The 18,469-nt window shown below is 43.0% G+C and overlaps 1 protein-coding gene across 2 annotated transcripts in view; it reads left to right on the plus strand.

Annotated features, from left to right (window-relative positions):
* Positions 1–5,389: 5,389 nt before the first annotated feature.
* Positions 5,390–18,469, plus strand: part of LOC311150547 (very long chain fatty acid elongase 1-like) — a 31,872-nt gene continuing 18,792 nt past the window's right edge. The window contains exons 1-2 of one of the 2 annotated variants that reach the window (XM_084188025.1): positions 5,390–5,632; positions 6,130–6,175. The gene's annotated coding sequence lies outside the window, so the exon portion shown is untranslated. Of the gene's footprint in view, positions 5,633–6,129; positions 6,176–15,998; positions 16,277–18,469 lie in introns of those variants that run through there. The other variant, XM_084188026.1, reaches the window with a different exon arrangement.

The raw sequence follows: 18,469 nt of genomic DNA on the forward strand, positions 1-18,469 counted from the left end.
TCACAGTATTATAAATTACCTTCAACTTGGTAAAATAAACTATCTTAAAGTCCTCCTCTCATGCCTTTAGAATTTACCAGTGTGGATGATTAATTAACACCAGAAAGTTAAAACAGAGTTCAGAGGCAATTGAAATTATTCAACGAACTGTTCCATCCCATAGTATACCAAACATTACCATTATTCTGAATATTTCATAATTGTTACTTATCCCAAGTGTTCATTAAGTCCTCATGACATTCATTCTCATAAGAAATCATATATACCCCAAACTCAGCCAAAACCGAAAAACTCTGCTCCTCCAAGACCTATCACCCTTGACCTGCTGAAAACCCCCCAAAATTGAAACAACAACCCTTTATAAACCTCATACTATGTGTGTTGTTTTTTATTTGAAAACCCCAATTAAAAAACAACAACCAAACAGCCAGGTCATGAGGACTCCTGATTTCTCTCTTCCCCTTCTGCCTACAGTTTCTTAACTGGTGCCCTTTCCTTGCACAGTAACTACACAGTTCCTCACATTCTCTAGCAAAATGTCCCGTTTTGTCACAATTGTAACACTTCCACTCACTCCTGTCTCCAGTATTACCACTATTACCATTTCCTTCTTGTCTGTCTTTGCTACCGTAACCTCTCTTCTCTCCTAGGTATTGACTAATAGTCTCACTGTCTCTAATTCAACACAAAACCCCATCATCAAATGTACTCCCAGCAGAACTGAAAAAAACTAAACAGACTGTGATTTCCAGGACACTGCACCTTTGTTTCTGGCCTCACTATCTCCCCGAGAATTGGCCCTCCCTCAAGGTCCCTCCCAATCTGCTCTTGGTAAACTGCAAACCTTTTATTGCTTCTGGTTTCATAGGGTATTGCTTCTGATATGGCCTATGATTAGATTTGGGTATCACCTGTACTGGAATTACCCCTTTTATTAATCCTACGTCTGCTGGACCCCGGGACCACAAATGCTCTGGAACTTCTTTTAAGTCTGACTCCTGTTGTTCTGTCAACAGGTATTCCTCTCCTCAGCATCTGCTATTCTCATCTAAATGTACTATCTGTGGATGGGCTGTGTTGATCGCCACTCACAATATTGACCCAATCAGTGATCCTCTTACCCTTGGATACCCACTGGCCCATGTCTTTCCAGTCCTCTGCTGGCTCCTTTGCTAGGGACACATGTGGGCTCCATCTTTCCCTGAACTTTGGGGCCCTAGTTCCACCTCCACTGCTGCGTGGGTGTTGTCATAGTGAAACCATTTCAAGGCTATAGTCCTTCATGTGGTTTTAAATAATGCTTCCTCATAGATTGCATCTGGACCTGGGTGTTTGTTATACCAGAGAGTACAGTGTAGGTCATCGGGGGACATTTTAGTGGGGCCTGGTACTACATCATCAGCAAGTTCCATCAAGGTTCGGGGAATATCAGTTATTCCCCCCCTTAACAAATCTTGCCTATACCAATAACATGGCTCCCCTTCCCCACAGACCACCATATTGTCTCTGACTATGTGTACTTTCATTCCCCTCTCAGTGGAAATGACGGCCACATTCAATTTAGTCATTACATCACGTCCTAGTAAATTTACCGGACACAGCTTAGATATCAGGATGGGTATGGTTGCCTCTCCTCCTGATTGGTCATGTTTTAGGGTTATTGGGGCTGATAACCTTTCAATAAATTGATGACCAGAGGCAGATCACACTATGATTTTCTCCCCATCAATCCTGACTCCATCTGGCTTGTCTGTTGCACAGATTGCTGTTCTGCAGGCTCCCGTATCACAAAGGAATTTAATTTTCTTACCCATTACTGTCAATGTCAAATAAGGTTTCTGTTCCTGTTGAAGTGCTAAGTCAATAGTAGCCAATTCAAACACCTCACAATTTGGATCAAAGGGTTCCTTAGTCTTCCCCTCACTAGAGTTTACTATTTCTCCCTCAAGGACTAGTCACGCCTTATCTTCCTCTTCCTCACGCTCAAAGCTGGGGGATGGACTTCTCTCTCTCTCTTCTCTCTTTCCTCTCTTTTCTCTCCCCGGTTTCCCTTCTTGCCCTCTCCTTTATGTTTGCAGCGGGAAAAGTTATGGCCTATCTTGCCACAGTATTTACACGGGGCCTCACATTCTTTGGCGAAGTGCCCTCCCTTGTTACAGTTCAAGCCCCTATTCTCCCCCCATGGCCTTCACTCTTTCCTGCCTTATCTCCTCTCTCTCCTAAGTTTCTAGTTCTCCCCGCCATCTCTCCCAGAGTGGCAATTAGTTACTCTGCATCTTCCTCTTCTTTCTTGGCTCTGTCCTGTCTGTTATTCTGCTCATGATGGATTGCATGTCTCTCTGAGGCTATTACACAATTCAGTTATTTTCCCAACATACTCTCCGTGATCGGCCCATGGCAAAAGTGTCCTCTGGGCATCCCCTGAAACCCACTGCCCTCTAACGGCAGCCCAAACCTTACTATTCCTGTTTTGGGGTGGGTCATTCCTTCTACCGCTCTGGCCACGTCCTCTGTGTTCATGGCCTGTCTGCTAAATGGCATATTTTTATTATTACTGTATACATCTAAGGTTGCTGGGGCCCCTTTCATTCCCCGCCAATAGATTAGGTAAGGCTATCAGTGGGTACTGGCCCCCTCCTACTATCTCTCTCTCTCACTGCTTCTTTCTCCTTTACACACCTTATGTATCTGTTTAAGCATGGATTCAAGTTTATCTGCGTCTAGACGTCCCTCAAAACCATACCTCTCCCTCCACCTGGTTACACAATGGAGATTTCTTCTATCCCTGGATTCCATTTTAATTACATCAAGTATTTCTCGTCCCCAGTAAATTCTGGGACCTCTTGTGAGGATTTGCCCCCCATGGTTGGTACTGTTAAAAATCCCTTAGCCACCTCTTCTATATAACAAGTCAATTTAACAAGTAATTCAAAACAGCTTCACACAACAACACCTTGAATCACCCCTTCCTGTATATGTAATCTTGACTTGTCCCCCAGAATTATCTCATACTTTACAGAGGGATTTATCCCCACAATGTAATCTTGATAATTCCTGACAGTCTCATACAACAGGAATGGGTTCTCCCTCCTCTATACAACCACCTGGAATTATTCATAGATGTGACTTTTGAGCAAACATTAGGTCTCACACGTATACAACCTTACATGATTATTGGTTAACACCATCGGTAACCCGGAGTTTATAAGGCTCCAGAACGGATAGAGTTACAGCAAAATCTACAGTTGTTTGTGACTTTTGACTTTACTAATATTCTATTTCTCACACATGCTATTTTAATTCCTTCTGGTGTACTTTTTGTATTTGTTTAACCCGGATTATTTGTTGACTGTTCTATAATCTCTTACAGGTTACATCCCATAGGTGTACTTTTAATAGTTCCTTCTATTTCAACACCGGGTAGTTTCTTTTGGTAATGGCCTATTACCGTGAATCGTTACGGACCCACCAACAGGTTGACTAGTCCCCCAGAATTATCTCCTACTCTACGGAGGAATCTATCCCCACAAAGTAATCTTGATAATTCCTGACAGTCCCCTGCATTTCACTTAAAATGGCTACGCATTGATCAATTTGCTACTTTTCAATATTTTAGCAAGTTCTCAAATCAATTTCACCAAGTAATGAATAAAGACTACTGACCTTATCCTTGCAGCCGAGATTGAATGTAGGTTTGGATTCCGTCACCGTCTCTGTCATTAATCAGGTGTCCTCTGGCCTGTTTTAACCCTTAATGTCAAAGGGCAGGACTTTCTATTTACGAATGTATCATTCACCCGTCGACGGTTTTCAGAGTTACCTGGAATGACAGATACAGGGTATTGGAATCTGGCTCGAAGGACCAAGCTATTATGTGAATTATTTAACAAACTATTTCAGTGTCTCTGTGCGTCTCCCAAAAGGTTTTAAGTATTTTGGGATTTAAGTAACGGCCAGAGTCCCGGTCTGCATAGTCAGAGATATTTATTCATTGAGAATTCTGCCATCACAATTTCAGAGTCCATCTTTTATACTCATTCGTCATACAAACAAATCCCTCCCCTCTGTAGGCGGGCTGTAGTTTTCGACTCTAAAACTGCTCTACTGACCATCAGTTCACACACACACACATATACACACATGCATACACACATACATACACACACACACACACATATCCTACTCCCTGCATTACTCAGTTATTGCCGTTCTCACAATATTCTGCACCATGTTTTCATAACAGTTTCTCCCCTCCCTAAATTGGGAGGCCTCTTTTTCTTAGTTTCTCAGTTGTCTTTGTTGTCTGACCTAACTCTTACTCACATTGCTAAATAGTGGCTCAATGCCATAGCCTTTACTGGTCCTACACTCACACATTTCTAACACATTATACACAGTTTCAGGGTGTAATAATTAGTCATTAATAATTAATCTATCACTAGGTGTGAGACAAAGTAATGTGTAGCATTGGAGAAAGCGGTATGTGTTAGTTGTAGGGGTGCCCATGGGGCTGGGGATCAGAAATGTCCAGTGCAAGAGAGGCAGGTTGAGGTTACATGGTTAGAGTAGAGCAGAGGGTGTCGTATGCTGAGGGTTAAGGGGGAGGGATCCTGAGAGGATTCGTCTGAGTAGTAGATCTGTATCAGTACAGAGGGATAGGCCAACGAGGGATATATGCTTCAATAAGATTGGCTTTTTAGTGTTCATAGCAATGGGTATCAACTGTACTGCAGGGATGGAACGTAAGTCGCAGAAAATAGAGGTTGTGGTGGCAGCTGCAGAGAAGTATTTGGGTGTACGAGATTTGACGTCAGAAGAGTTACAGGGTGTGTTGAGTGGTGGTGTCCCGTCCTTTCAGGCTGTTGGCCTGAGGTAGGACTATATAGGTTTAAATAGTTTAAATAGTAAGAAGTTAACAGCTTCAGCTTCTGGTCAGAGGAGCGATTGCACTGCAGGCTGCAGGACTTGCCTTTCACCAGCAGGATCCTGACATTTTAAAGGTTAAGAAGGTGGACTTTGTGGCCTTTATAGCTATGGTGATAAATGGCACTGCCAAGGTGAAGAGAATGTCCAGGAAGATAGAAATCATTGTGGAAGCGGTGGAGCAGTTCCTGGGGCTGAAAGATTTCTCGGCGAAGGAGTTACATGGAATATTGTCATAAGCCGTACCACCCTCTCAGGTCCCAGAGCCTGAGAAGGGAGATATGGAGAATTTAAAGAAGGAAAAGTGGGAGTTTTGTTTTGTTTTGTCAATGTACTATTTTTATTTAAGTGGATTAAGTTAGTTTCCCTATCACAAATGGATTTTCTTTTTACCTTGTTTTGGTTTCAACCAGTCCAGTTGGTGGCAGCAATGTACCCTTTTGGGTTGTAGTCTGCCATAAAACCCACAGAAGAAGAAGAAGAAGAAGAAGAAGAAGGGATTGCACTGTGTAGGCTACACAGCCTTTAATTTGATCCAAGCGCGCGGTGACTTCGCTGGAGGGTGAGCATTTTAGTGGCGAAAAAAGTTATACAGTTACTTAGAAATCATTTGAAAAGTTCACCGCTGGCTAATTAGTGGGTCTTGGCAAGACCTCTGCAATACGATGCAACCCTGGAGCGACTTCTAATACAGCCTACCAAACCTCAGGTGAGTGCATGCATGCGGGAAAAAAGCTTTTATCCATCTGTAGCACGCATGTACTGTATCTTTAGCAACGAATTTCAACTACTTCACATCTCGAGACTGATTTGGTCTAAGGTGTTAACTTTAACTTTATAAATAAGGTTAATTAAGATTAGCGATGGGTGTGCTGACACTAAAGCTATGCTTTCACGAGTAACTTTGGCTATTGTATTGGTTTGCCAGTGTCATTATCTTATGTGCATCATTATAATAAAAGTGGTTTGTCCCACCACAAAATGATGAGTGAGTGACTGAATAAAGTCAATCCCAGTGTAGAAAAACCTGTTCAGTAATAGAGGTTTTAGTCAATCTAGGCCTATCAAGTTCAGTCCTCAATCATGTAGGTTAGGATCTTCCTAGTCCCCCCTAGTCAGTTTTCCTTCTTTCATGCATGACTATCAGCAAAGGTAAGGAAATGCCCATGCCATTTGTCTCAGTTAGTGTGCCCTTTACTTCCTCAGGTATTCAAGCATCCCTCAAGCCTCCCTACTGGCATCAACTGTCTAGGTGAGGGACACACTCGCACTCTCTTTCTCTAAAAGTAAAACATGGTTACAATATCTAAGTTTATCTAAGCAAAAAGGCTATTCTATTGACTTTTTTAGAGACCTATACATTTAAGTCCTGTAATTTCCTTTTAGAGCAGTATGTGACTAATTAAATCCTGCACACACATGACATACTCCTGAGTGGCGCAGTGGTCTAAGGCACTGCATCGCAGTGCTAACTGTGCCACTAGAGATCCTGGTTCAAATCCAGGCTCTGTCGCAGCCGGCCGCGACCGGGAGACTCATGGGCGGCGCACAATTGGCCCAGCGTCGTCCAGGGTAGGGGAGGGAATGGCCGGCAGGGATGTAGCTCAGTTGATAGAGCATGGCGTTTGCAACGCCAGGGTTGTGGGTTCGATTCCCACGGGGGGCCAGTATTAAAAAAATAATGTATTCACTGACTGTAAGTCGCTCTGGATAAGAGCGTCTGCTAAATGACTAAAATGTAAAAAATGTAATATTACCAAGTAAAAACTCTAGGCTAAGTATAATGTTATATTGTTTTACTGCGGCTCTCGTATAAATTAAATTACAAACAACAGCAGTTCAGAGTTTGTCTTGAAAAGCTGCTTAGCCATGTTCTATACCTAATGGAATCTGTGATTTCCTCATAAGTCAAATCCAACCTGACATGAAGGCTACAACACATGAAACACAATCCAAGGATTCAAACTATGTCACTGTACTAGAAAGGGAAGTTTGGGGATGAGGTGACTTGAGTTGTTGGGTAACTCACTTCCGCTCTCACCATTAACAGACCCCCCTTCCTCCAGTCCAGACCCAGTATCTAGGCTAGTTAGGCCACCGTGTCTGTAGCCTGTGGTTCATGTTGTACTGACATCATTTCAATTTATGATCTAATTTACTGTTCTGTTAGTCCGACTATTTGTAGTGATATTGGATATGGTTTCTGTAGAATGGAGTGTATCTGTCAGTTGTTTTGGAAATGTACACTTGGTTTCAGTCTTGGATGTGGTTAGGTTATTGATCAAATTGTAATTCAAACATTCGGGTGGATGGTTCTCTGGCTTCTGCATTCGGTTTGGAACAAGTTATGCAGCTTTTAAAAATAGAAAATGCTTTTGTTTTACTCACGGGGTAACATCATAGGCCTAATACATTTTTTATTTAATTTTTTTATTTAACCAGGTAAACCAGTTGAGAACAAGTTCTCATTTACAACTGCGACCTGGCCAAGATAAAGCAAAGCAGTGCGATAAAAACAACAACAGAGTTACATATGGGGTAAAACAAAACAAAGTCAAAAATACAACAGAAATAAATATATATATATATATACAGTGTGTGCAAATGTAGCAAGTTATGGAGGTAAGGCAATAAATAGGCTATAGTGCAAAATAATTACAATTAGTATTAACACTGGAATGCTAGATGTGCAAGAGATGATGTGCAAATAGAGATACTGGGGTACAAATGAGCAAAATAAATAACAATATAGGGATGAGGTAGTTGGGCGGGCTAATTTCAGATGGGCTGTGTACAGGTGCAGTGATCGGTAAGGTGCTCTGACAACTGATGCTTAAAGTTAGTGAGGGAGATAAGAGTCTCCAGCTTCAGAGATTTTTGCAATTTGTTCCAGTCATTGGCAGCAGAGAACTGGAAGGAATGGCGGCCAAAGGAGGTGTTGGCTTTGGGGATGACCAGTGAGATATACCTGCTGGAGCGCAGACTACGGGTGGGTGTTGCTATGGTGACCAATGAGCTAAGATAAGGCGGGGATTTGCCTAGCAGTGATTTATAGATGGCCTGGAGCCAGTGGGTTTGGCGACGAATATGTAGTGAGGACCAGCCAACAAGAGCGTACAGGTCACAGTGGTGGGTAGTATATGGGGCTTTGGAGACAAAACGGATGGCACTGTGATAGACTACATCCAATTTGCTGAGTAGAGTGTTGGAGGCTATTTTGTAAATGACATCGCCGAAGTCAAGGATCGGTAGGATAGTCAGTTTTACGAGGGCATGTTTGGCAGCATGAGTGAAGGAGGCTTTGTTGCGAAATAGGAAACCGATTCTAGATTTAACTTTGGATTGGAGATTCTTAATGTGAGTCTGGAAGGAGAGTTTACAGTCTAACCAGACACCTAGATATTTGTAGTTGTCCACATACTCTAGGTCAGACCCGTCGAGAGTAGTGATTCTAGTCGGGTGGGCGGGTGCAAGCAGCGTTCGGTTGAAGAGCATGCATTTAGTTTTACTAGTGTTTAAGAGCAGTTGGAGGCTACTGAAGGAGTGTTGTATGGCATTGAAGCTCGTTTGGAGGTTTGTTAACACAGTGTCCAATGAAGGGCCAGATGTATACAAAATGGTGTCGTCTGCGTAGAGGTGGATCTGAGAGTCTCCAGCAGCAAGAGCGACGTCATTGATATACACAGAGAAAAGAGTCGGCCCAAGAATTGAACCCTGTGGCACCCCCATAGAGACTGCCATAGGTCCAGACAACAGGCCCTCCGATTTGACACATTGAACTCTATCTGAGAAGTAGTTGGTGAACCAGACGAGGCAGTCATTTGAGAAACCAAGGCTATTTAGTCTGCCAATAAGAATGCGGTGGTTGACGGAGTCGAAAGCCTTGGCCAGGTCAATGAAAACAGCTGCACAGTACTGTCTATTATCGATCGCGGTTATAATATCGTTTAGGACCTTGAGCGTGGCTGAAGTGCACCCATGACCAGCTCGGAAACCGGATTGCATAGCGGAGAAGGTACGGTGGGATTCGAAATGGTCGGTGATCTGTTTGTTGACTTGGCTTTCAAAAACTTTTGAAAGGCAGGGCAGGATGGATATGGGTCTGTAACAGTTTGGATCTAGAGTGTCACCCCCTTTGAAGAGGGGGATGACCGCGGCAGCTTTCCAATCTCTGGGGATCTCAGACGTTACGAAAGAGAGGTTGAACAGGCTAGTAATAGGGGTTGCGACAATTTCGGCGGCTAGTTTTAGAAAGAAAGGGTCCAGATTGTCTAGCCCAGATGATTTGTAGGGGTCCAGATTTTGCAGCTCTTTCAGAACATCAGCTGTCTGGATTTGTGTGAAGGAGAAGCGGGGGGGGGGCATTGGCAAGTTGCAGCGGAGGGTGCAGAGCTGGTGGCCGGGGTAGTGGTAGCCAGGTGGAAAGCATGGCCAGCCGTAGCAAAATGCTTGTTGAAATTCTCGATTTATCGGTGGTGATAGTGTTCCTGTACATTCCTGTATGTATGGTAGGATGGAGGTGATGTAAGATGAATAACATTAAATGCCACCTAATTCTGAGATGGCAGTGAAACTTGTGTTGCAATTGTTCATGAGCGTAAAGTACCCCTGTTCTCGATGACCTACAGTGAGGGAAAAAAGTATTTGATCCACTGCTGATTTTGTACGTTTGCCCACTGACAAAGAAATTATCAGTCTATCATTTTAATGGTAGGTTTATTTGAACAGTGACAGACAGAATAACAAACAAAAAATCCAGAAAAACGCATGTCAAAAATGTTATAAATTGATTTGCATTTTAATGAGGGAAATAAGTATTTGACCCCCTCTCAATCAGAAAGATTTCTGGCTCCCAGGTGTCTTTTATACAGGTAACAAGCTGAGATTAGGAGCACACTCTTAAAGGGAGTGCTCCTAATCTCAGCTTGTTACCTGTATAAAAGCCACCTGTCCACAGAAGCAATCAATCAATCAGATTCCAAACTCTCCACCATGGCCAAGACCAAAGAGCTCTCCAAGGATGTCAGGGACAAGATTGTAGACCTACACAAGGCTGGAATGGGCTACAAGACCATCGCCAAACAGCTTGGTGAGAAGGTGACAACAGTTGGTGCGATTATTCGCAAATGGAAGAAACACAAAATAACTGTCAATCTACCTCAGCCTGGGGCTCCATGCAAGATCTCACCTCGTGGAGTTGCAATGATCATGAGAACCGTGAGGAATCAGCCCAGAACTACATGGGAGGATCTTGTCAATGATCTCAAGGCAGCTGGGACCATAGTCACCAAGAAAACAATTGGTAACACACTACGCTGTGAAGGACTGAATTCCTGCCGTGCCCGCAAGGTCCCCCTGCTCAAGAAAGCACATATACATGCCCGTCTGAAGTTTGCCAATGAACATCTGAATGATCCAGAGGAGAACTGGGTGAAAGTGTTGTGGTCAGATGAGACAAATGGAGCTCTTTGGCATCAACTCAACTCGTGTGTTTGGAGGAGGAGGAATGCTGCCTATGACCCCAAGAACACCATCCCCACCGTCAAACATGGAGGTGGAAACATTATGCTTTGGGGGTGTTTTTCTGCTAAGGGGACAGGACAACTTCACCGCATCAAAGGGACGATGGACGGGGCCATGTACCGTCAAATCTTGGGTGAGATGGGTATTCCAGCATTACAATGACCCAAAACACACGGCCAAGGCAACAAAGGAGTGGCTCAAGAAGAAGCACATTAAGGTCCTGGAGTGGCCTAGCCAGTCTCCAAACCTTAATCCCATAGAAAATCTGTGGAGGGAGCTGAAGGTTTGAGTTGCCAAACGTCAGCCTCGAAACCTTAATGACTTGGAGAAGATCTGCAAAGAGGAGTGGGACAAAATCCCTCCTGAGATGTGTGCAAACCTGGTGGCCAACTACAAGAAACATCTGACCTCTGTGATTGCCAACAAGGGTTTTGCCACCAAGTACTAAGTCATGTTTTGCAGAGGGGTCAAATACTTATTTCCCTCATTAAAATGCAAATACATTTATAACATTTTTGACATGCGTTTTTCTGGATTTTGTTGTTGTTATTCTGTCTCTCACTGTTCAAATAAACCTACCATTAAAAATTATAGACTGATCATTTCTTTGTCAGTGGGCAAACGTACAAAATCAGCAGGGGATCAAATACTTTTTTCCCCTCACTGTACACCATCATCATTACATGATGATGACCTGGCTGCTTACAGTGCATTTCCAAATAACACAATAATTTTGGATAGCCACATTAGCGTCGTCTTCATGTGGGTACTAGCAAACACACTAGGTACAGTACCAGTCAAAAGTTTGGACACACCTACTCATTCAAGGGTCTTTCTTTATTTTTACTATTTTCTATATTGTAGAATAATAGTGAAGACATCAAAACTATGAAATAACACATATAGAATCATGTATTAACCACAAAAGTGTTCAAAAAATCTAAATATATTTTATATTTGAGATTCTTCAAAGTAGCCACCCTTTGCCTTGATGACAGCTTTGCACACTCTTGGCATTCTCTCAACCAGCTTCACCTGGAATACTTTTCCAACAGTCTTGAAGGAGTTCCCACCTATGCTGAGCACTTGTTGGCTGCTTTTCCTTCCCTCTGCGGTCCAACTCATCCCAAACCATCTCAATTGGGTTGAGGTCGGAGGATTGTGGAGGCCAGGTCATCTGATGCAGCACTCCATCACTCTCCTTCTTGGTCAAATAGCCCTTACACAGCCTGGAGGTGTGTTGGGTCATTGTCCTGTTGAAAAACAAAATGACAGTCCCACTAAGCGCAAACCAGATCAGGATGGCATATCGCTGCAGAATGCTGTGGTAGCCATGCTGGTTAAGTGTGCCTTGAAAATCACAGACATGTCACCAGCAAAGCACCCCCACACCTCCTCCTCCATGCTTCACGGTGGGAACCACACATGCGGAGATCCTTTCACCTACTCTGCGTCTCACAAAGACACTGCGGTTGGAACCAAAAAACTCACATTTGGACTCATCAGACCAAAGGACAGATTTCCACCGGTCTAATGTCCATTGCTCGTGTTTCTTGGCTCAAGCAAGTCTCTTCTCCTTTTTGATGTCCTTTAGTAGTGGTTGAAGGCCTGATTCACGCAGTCTCCTCTGAACAGTTGATGTTGAGATGTGTCTGTTACTTGAACTCTGTGAAGCATTTATTTGGGATGCAATCTGAGGTGCAGTTAACTCTAATGAACTTATCCTCTGCAGCAGAGGTAACTCTGGCTCTTCCATTCCTGTGGCGGTCCTCATGAGAGCCAGTTTCATCATAGCGCTTGATGGTTTTTGCGACTGCACTTAAAGAAACTTTCATTGGATTGACTGACCTTCATGTCTTAAAGTAATGGACTGTTGTTTCTTTTTGCTTATTTGAGCTGTTCTTGCCATAATATGGACTTGATTTTTTAACCAAATAGGGCCATCTTCTGTATACCACCCATACCTTGTCACAACACAACTGATTGGCTCAAACGCATTAAGAAGGAAATAAATTCCACAAATTAACTTTTAACAAGGCACACCTGTTAATTGAAATGCAAAGGGTGGCTACTTTGAAGAATCTCAAATATAAAATACATTTTGATTTGTTTAACACTTTGTTTACTACATGATTCCATGTGTTATTTCATAGTTTTGATGTCTTCACTATTATTCTACAATGTAGAAAATAGTAAAAATAAAAACCCTTGAATGAGTAGGTGTGTCCAAACTTTTGACTGGTACTGTATATCAACAGCCAATCCAGTAGGGCTGGAAGCTATAGTGAGCTTCGATTGGTCAATAACGTTGCGATATCACAGAGTATTTGCATAAAGTTCAGCTTTCCCCAACTTCGGTCCTGCCTTGTTCACGCTCCCTCGCCCATGCTCACGTCGCCCCACGGTCCCTCCGCCCACTTTGCTTCCCTATATTGAAAATGAAATGAATGGGGCGCGGTTCTCTCATCGCCCCCATCGTGTTATGTGGAAATGCATTGTAAGACATGAAAACGCATCATAGGAATGAGGGCTTTGAGTGCATATCTCTTACAGAGTTGCCATGTTCAAATGTAGGCATAGTGTTTGAGCCTGAGACGAGAGGAAATGATGATGAAGTAAGATGGGGTGAGGGGAGGAGGAAGAAGCCATCACGTCGCTAAAATGAAAATGTGATAGGAGCTGAAACAGACCAAGGAACATTTCCACCTTAAACACCCTAGAAGCACAGACAAGGTTAACCACACACAACACATCAAAGATTTCCCTCATTCTTTCTTTCTCAGTCAGAAACACCACTTCCCTATGGGCAAATCTCCAGTATTTACAGAGGGCAATCACACTCTTGTCCCTCTTTTCAACATCAGTCTAGATGGGGGATTGACTGGACCTGTAGTGCCACACTGGGTGCAGTGGTCACCCACTATACAGTGAGGGAAAAAAGTATTTGATCCCCTGCTGATTTTGTATGTTTGCCCACTGACAAAGACATGATCAGTCTATAATTTTAATGGTAGGTTTATTTGAACAGTGAGAGACAGAATAACAACAAAGAAATCCAGAAAAACGCATGTCAAAAATGTTATAAATTGATTTGCATTTAAATGAGGGAAATACGTATTTGACCCCTCTGCAAAACATGACTTAGTGGTGGCAAAACCCTTGTTGGCAATCACAGAGGTCAGATGTTTCTTGTAGTTGACCACCAGGTTTGCACACATCTCAGGAGGGATTTTGTCCCACTCCTCTTTGCAGATCTTCTCCAAGTCATAAAGGTTTAGATCCTGACGTTTGGCAACTCAAACCTTCAGCTCCCTCCACAGATTTTCTATGGGATTAAGGTCTGGAGACTGGCTAGGCCACTCCAGGACCTTAATGTGCTTCTTCTTGAGCCACTCCTTTGTTGCCTTGGCCGTGTGTTTTGGGTCATTGTCATGCTGGAATACCCATCCACGACCCATTTTCAATGCCCTGGCTGAGGGAAGGAGGTTCTCACCCAAGATTTGACGGTACATGGCCCCGTCCATCGTCCCTTTGATGCGGTGAAGTTGTCCTGTCCCCTTAGCAGAAAAACACCCCCAAAGCATAATGTTTCCACCTCCATGTTTGACGGTGGGGATGGTGTTCTTGGGGTCATAGGCAGCATTCCTCCTCCTCCAAACACACGAGTTGAGTTGATGCCAAAGAGCTCCATTTTGGTCTCATCTGACCACAACACCTTCACCCAGTTCTCCTCTGGATCATTCAGATGTTCATTGGCAAACTTCAGACGGGCATGTATATGTGCTTTCTTGAGCAGGGGGACCTTGCGGGCACGGCAGGAATTCAGTCCTTCACAGCGTAGTGTGTTACCAATTGTTTTCTTGGTGACTATGGTCCCAGCTGCCTTGAGATCATTGACAAGATCCTCCCATGTAGTTCTGGGCTGATTCCTCACGGTTCTCATGATCATTGCAACTCCACGAGGTGAGATCTTGCATGGAGCCCCAGGCTGAGGTAGATTGACAGTTATTTTGTGTTTCTTCCATTTGCGAATAATCGCACCAACTGTTGTCACCTTCTCACCAAGCTGTTTGGTGATGGTCTTGTAGCCCAGTCCAGCCTTTTGTAGGTCTACAATCTTGTCCCTGACATCCTTGGAGAGCTCTTTGGTCTTGGCCATGGTGGAGAGTTTGGAATCTGATTGATTGATTGCTTCTGTGGACAGGTGTCTTTTATACCGGTAACAAATTGAGATTAGGAGCACTCCCTTTAAGAGTGTGCTCCTAATCTCAGCTCGTTACCTGTATAAAAGACACCTGGGAGCCAGAAATCTTTCTGATTGAGAGGGGGTCAAATACTTATTTCCCTCATTAAAATGCAAATCAATTTATAACATTTTTGACATGCGTTTTTCTGGATTTTTTTGTTGTTATTCTGTCTCTCACTGTTCAAATAAACCTACCATTAAAATTATAGACTGATCATTTCTTTGTCAGTGGGCAAACGTACAAAATCAGCAGGGGATCAAATACTTTTTTCCCTCACTGTATATGGCCTTTAGGGCTTTCCCCCAGGGAAAGCCCTAAAGCACTGTGTAAACTGACAGTTGTCAAGTCTTTTTTAACATTTCCTTTTGTTTGCCTGTACACTCTGCTCGTTTCTAGATTCTACTCATTCCAGTCGCCCTTTAATTCCAATGTAAGGATGAGTGAGTAAATTTCAAGGCCGTTCTTCCACTATCACACCCATCGCCAGTTCTCAGTGCCTGGGGAACAGGTCGAACCAGTGCTACTGGAAGTTAGTAGAACTTGTCATACTGTGATGGTGTACAGTAGGTGGGACCAACCGGTGCAATCTCCATGCCTGTCGCTGGGTGACGATCCCTCAGTCAGGGTAGGGACACATTACATCCCCATTATTCCCTGTCAAATCCCCCTGCCTCATAATTATTCACCTTTAGCCCTGACTGGGTTGACGATTGGGTTTTTTGATTATGATGATACAAATTACAATGATGAAAAGATTGATAATGATACTAATGGAAACAGGGAAATTATAGCAGTATTAGTAATTATGATAATTTCTCAAACTTCAATATCACTAACATGCACTAAAAATGCCAAGAGCAACGTGCCTCAAAGTATATTGTTGCTAGCAAATTATTCAGAATTTCAATGCTTTGCAATTAGGACATCAAAACAATTTTTATGTTGAGCTCCCAAGCAATGGAAAGATATTTTCCAATCCTTGTACATTTTCATTAGTCGTTGTTATTATATGGGATGTTAGTTTTTGTTACATACAGGTGTGCTATGTGATGGGTCCCCATTGTTTGACAAAGAGGCCATTCAAACTCTTCAGTGGTCGCTACTGGATTCTCCCTCACTTACTACCTTCAGATACCCAACCCTTCTCAGACAACCAATGGCCAATCCCCCTTTTTCTGCTGAACCAATCAGAGAGAGGTAGAGTGGTTAGGGGAGAGTGAGTCTAGATGTTGAAACAGGGTGTGGTCCTGAAACTAGGTGGGCGTTGTCACTAAGTAGTGTGCTTGGCCTTGGGGGTTTAACTATGAGTTCAATGAGTCCCATAGCTGTCCTCCTTCCATAGCTGTACACATCTCTCTCTCTCTTTCTGACTTAATCTGCCCTGGCCTTCTGTGGTTATTTCTGGACCGTAGAAACATTTGAGGACTTCAAGGAAGAAACAAGCACTTTTTTTCTTCAGTTAATCTCTCTTTGACTCTTCTGTTTTGCTGGGCCTGGTTCATTGTGAGCTCAGTGGTTGTGGCTCTCTTGTCTGTGCCTGAAGGACTGACGATTTGGGGACAGTACTGCGGACAACTCGGCAGGTGAGTCTTGTGTTAACAGAAAATGGCTGATGCTCAGTGTTATACTCCATCTAGCACTGCTGTCTTTACTTTACTTCAAGTTTTTTACTCTTATAACACACATACCCAAACTGTCAGGACAGGTTTTCCTTTTACCTGTAGGCCTTGTAGTTAGACTGTATAACTTGGTGGATATGATGACACTGTCCCATCTTTGTCATGTGTGTGCAGTGGGTTTTATTGCTATTGTATGGAAAGGACATAAACAATAGTGTCCCACATTCTCTCGCTCTCTCTGTCCTTAGTTTGCCAGCTCACCTCCAACCCATTCCATCTTCCTGTCATTTTTCTCAATCAACTCATCCATTCCTATGTAGTGACCTCATACCACTTACTGGCTGTTCAAACGGGTTCACCTCTCTGCCTCTGCCTCACTCACGTTTGACTGTCTCTGTTAGTCATTGAGAGAACACTTCATTGTCTCTAAGGAGTAGCTAAGGAAATGTTAAATACTGCTGAACAAGCACTTTGTAAAACTACTGCCGTCTTGTATTTATTATGGATCCCAATTAGCAGCTACTCTTCCTAGGTTCCAGCAACATTTAAGGCAGTTATATACAATTAAAAAAACTTTACATTACATTTCACAACAGATTTCACAACGCATTAAGTGTGTGCCCTCAGGCCACTACCATACTACCACATATCTACAACACAAAATCCATTTGTACGTGTGTGTATTGTGCGTATGTTATCGTGTGTGTCTGTGTCTCTTCACAGTCCCCGCTGTCCCATAAGGTGTATTTTTATATTTTTTTCTATGTAGTACTGTTTGCCTCCCATAGTCTGTTCTGGACCTCTGGTGGCATGTCTTGTTGGGTATGCATGGGTGTCTGAGCTGTGTGCTAGTAGTTTAAACAGACAGCTCGGTGCATTCAACGTGTCGATACTTCTGTAGTGATGAAGTTAATCTCTCCTCCACTTTGAGCCAGGAGAGATTGACATGCATATTATTAATGTTAGCTCTCTATGTACATTTAAGGGCCAGCCGTGCTGCCCTGTTCTGGGCCAATTGTAATTTTCCTAAGTCCCTCTTCGTTGGCACCTGACCACACGACTGGCCAATAGTCCAGGTGTGACAAAACTAGGGCCTGTAGGACCTGCCTTGTTGATAGTGTTCTTAAGAAGGCAGAGCAGCGCTTTATTATGGACCGACCTCTCCCCATCTTAGCTACTGTTGCATCAGTATGTTTTGACCATGACAGTTTACAATCCAGGGTTACTCCAAGCAGTTTAGTCTTGCTCGATATCCACATTATTCATTACAAGATTTTGTTGAGGTTTAGTGAATTATTTGTCCCAAATACAATGCTTTTAGTTTTAGAAATATTTAGGACTAACTTGTTTCTTGACACCCATTCTGAAACTGACTGCAGCTATTTAAGTGTTGCAGCGATTTCACTTGCTGTGGTAGTTGACATGTATAGTGTTGAGTCATCAGCATACATAGCGATCAGGCTTTACTCCGAGCCAGTGGTAGGTCATTAGTAAAGATTGAAAAAAGTAAGCGGCCCAGACAGCTGCCCTGGGGAATGCCTGACTCTACCTGGATTATGTTGGAGAGGCTTCCATTAAAGAACACAATGTGTTCTGTTAGACCGGTAACTCTCGATCCACAATATAGCAGGATACGTTTTTCCAGCAGCAGATTGTGATCAATAATGTCAAAAGCTGCACTGAAGTCTAACAAAACAGCTCCCACCTTTTTATTATCAATTTCTCTCAGCCAATCATCAGTCATTTGTGTAAGTGCCGTACATGTTGAATGCCCTTCCCTATAAGCGTTCTGAAAATCTGTAGTATTTTTTATTTTTTTACTGTAAAATAGGATTGTATCTGGTCAAACACCATTTTTTGCCAAAGTTTACTAAGGGTTGGTAACAGGCTGATTGGTTAGCTGTTTTAGCCAGTAAAGGGGGCTTTGCTGTTCTTGGGTAGTGGAATTACTTTTCCTTCCCTCCAGGACTGAGGGCATACACTTTCCTGTAAGCTCAGATTGAAGAGGTGGCAAATAGGAGTGGTAATGTCGTCCACTATCATCCTCAGTCATTTTCCATCCAAGTTGTCAGACCCAGGTGGCTTGTCATTATTGATACACCAAAAAATGTTCACCTCTTCCACACTCACATTTTAGAATTAAAAATTACAATACTT

The sequence above is a fragment of the Coregonus lavaretus genome (assembly GCF_964263955.1).
Source record: "Coregonus lavaretus genome assembly, chromosome: 23".
Taxonomy (NCBI): domain Eukaryota; kingdom Metazoa; phylum Chordata; class Actinopteri; order Salmoniformes; family Salmonidae; genus Coregonus; species Coregonus lavaretus.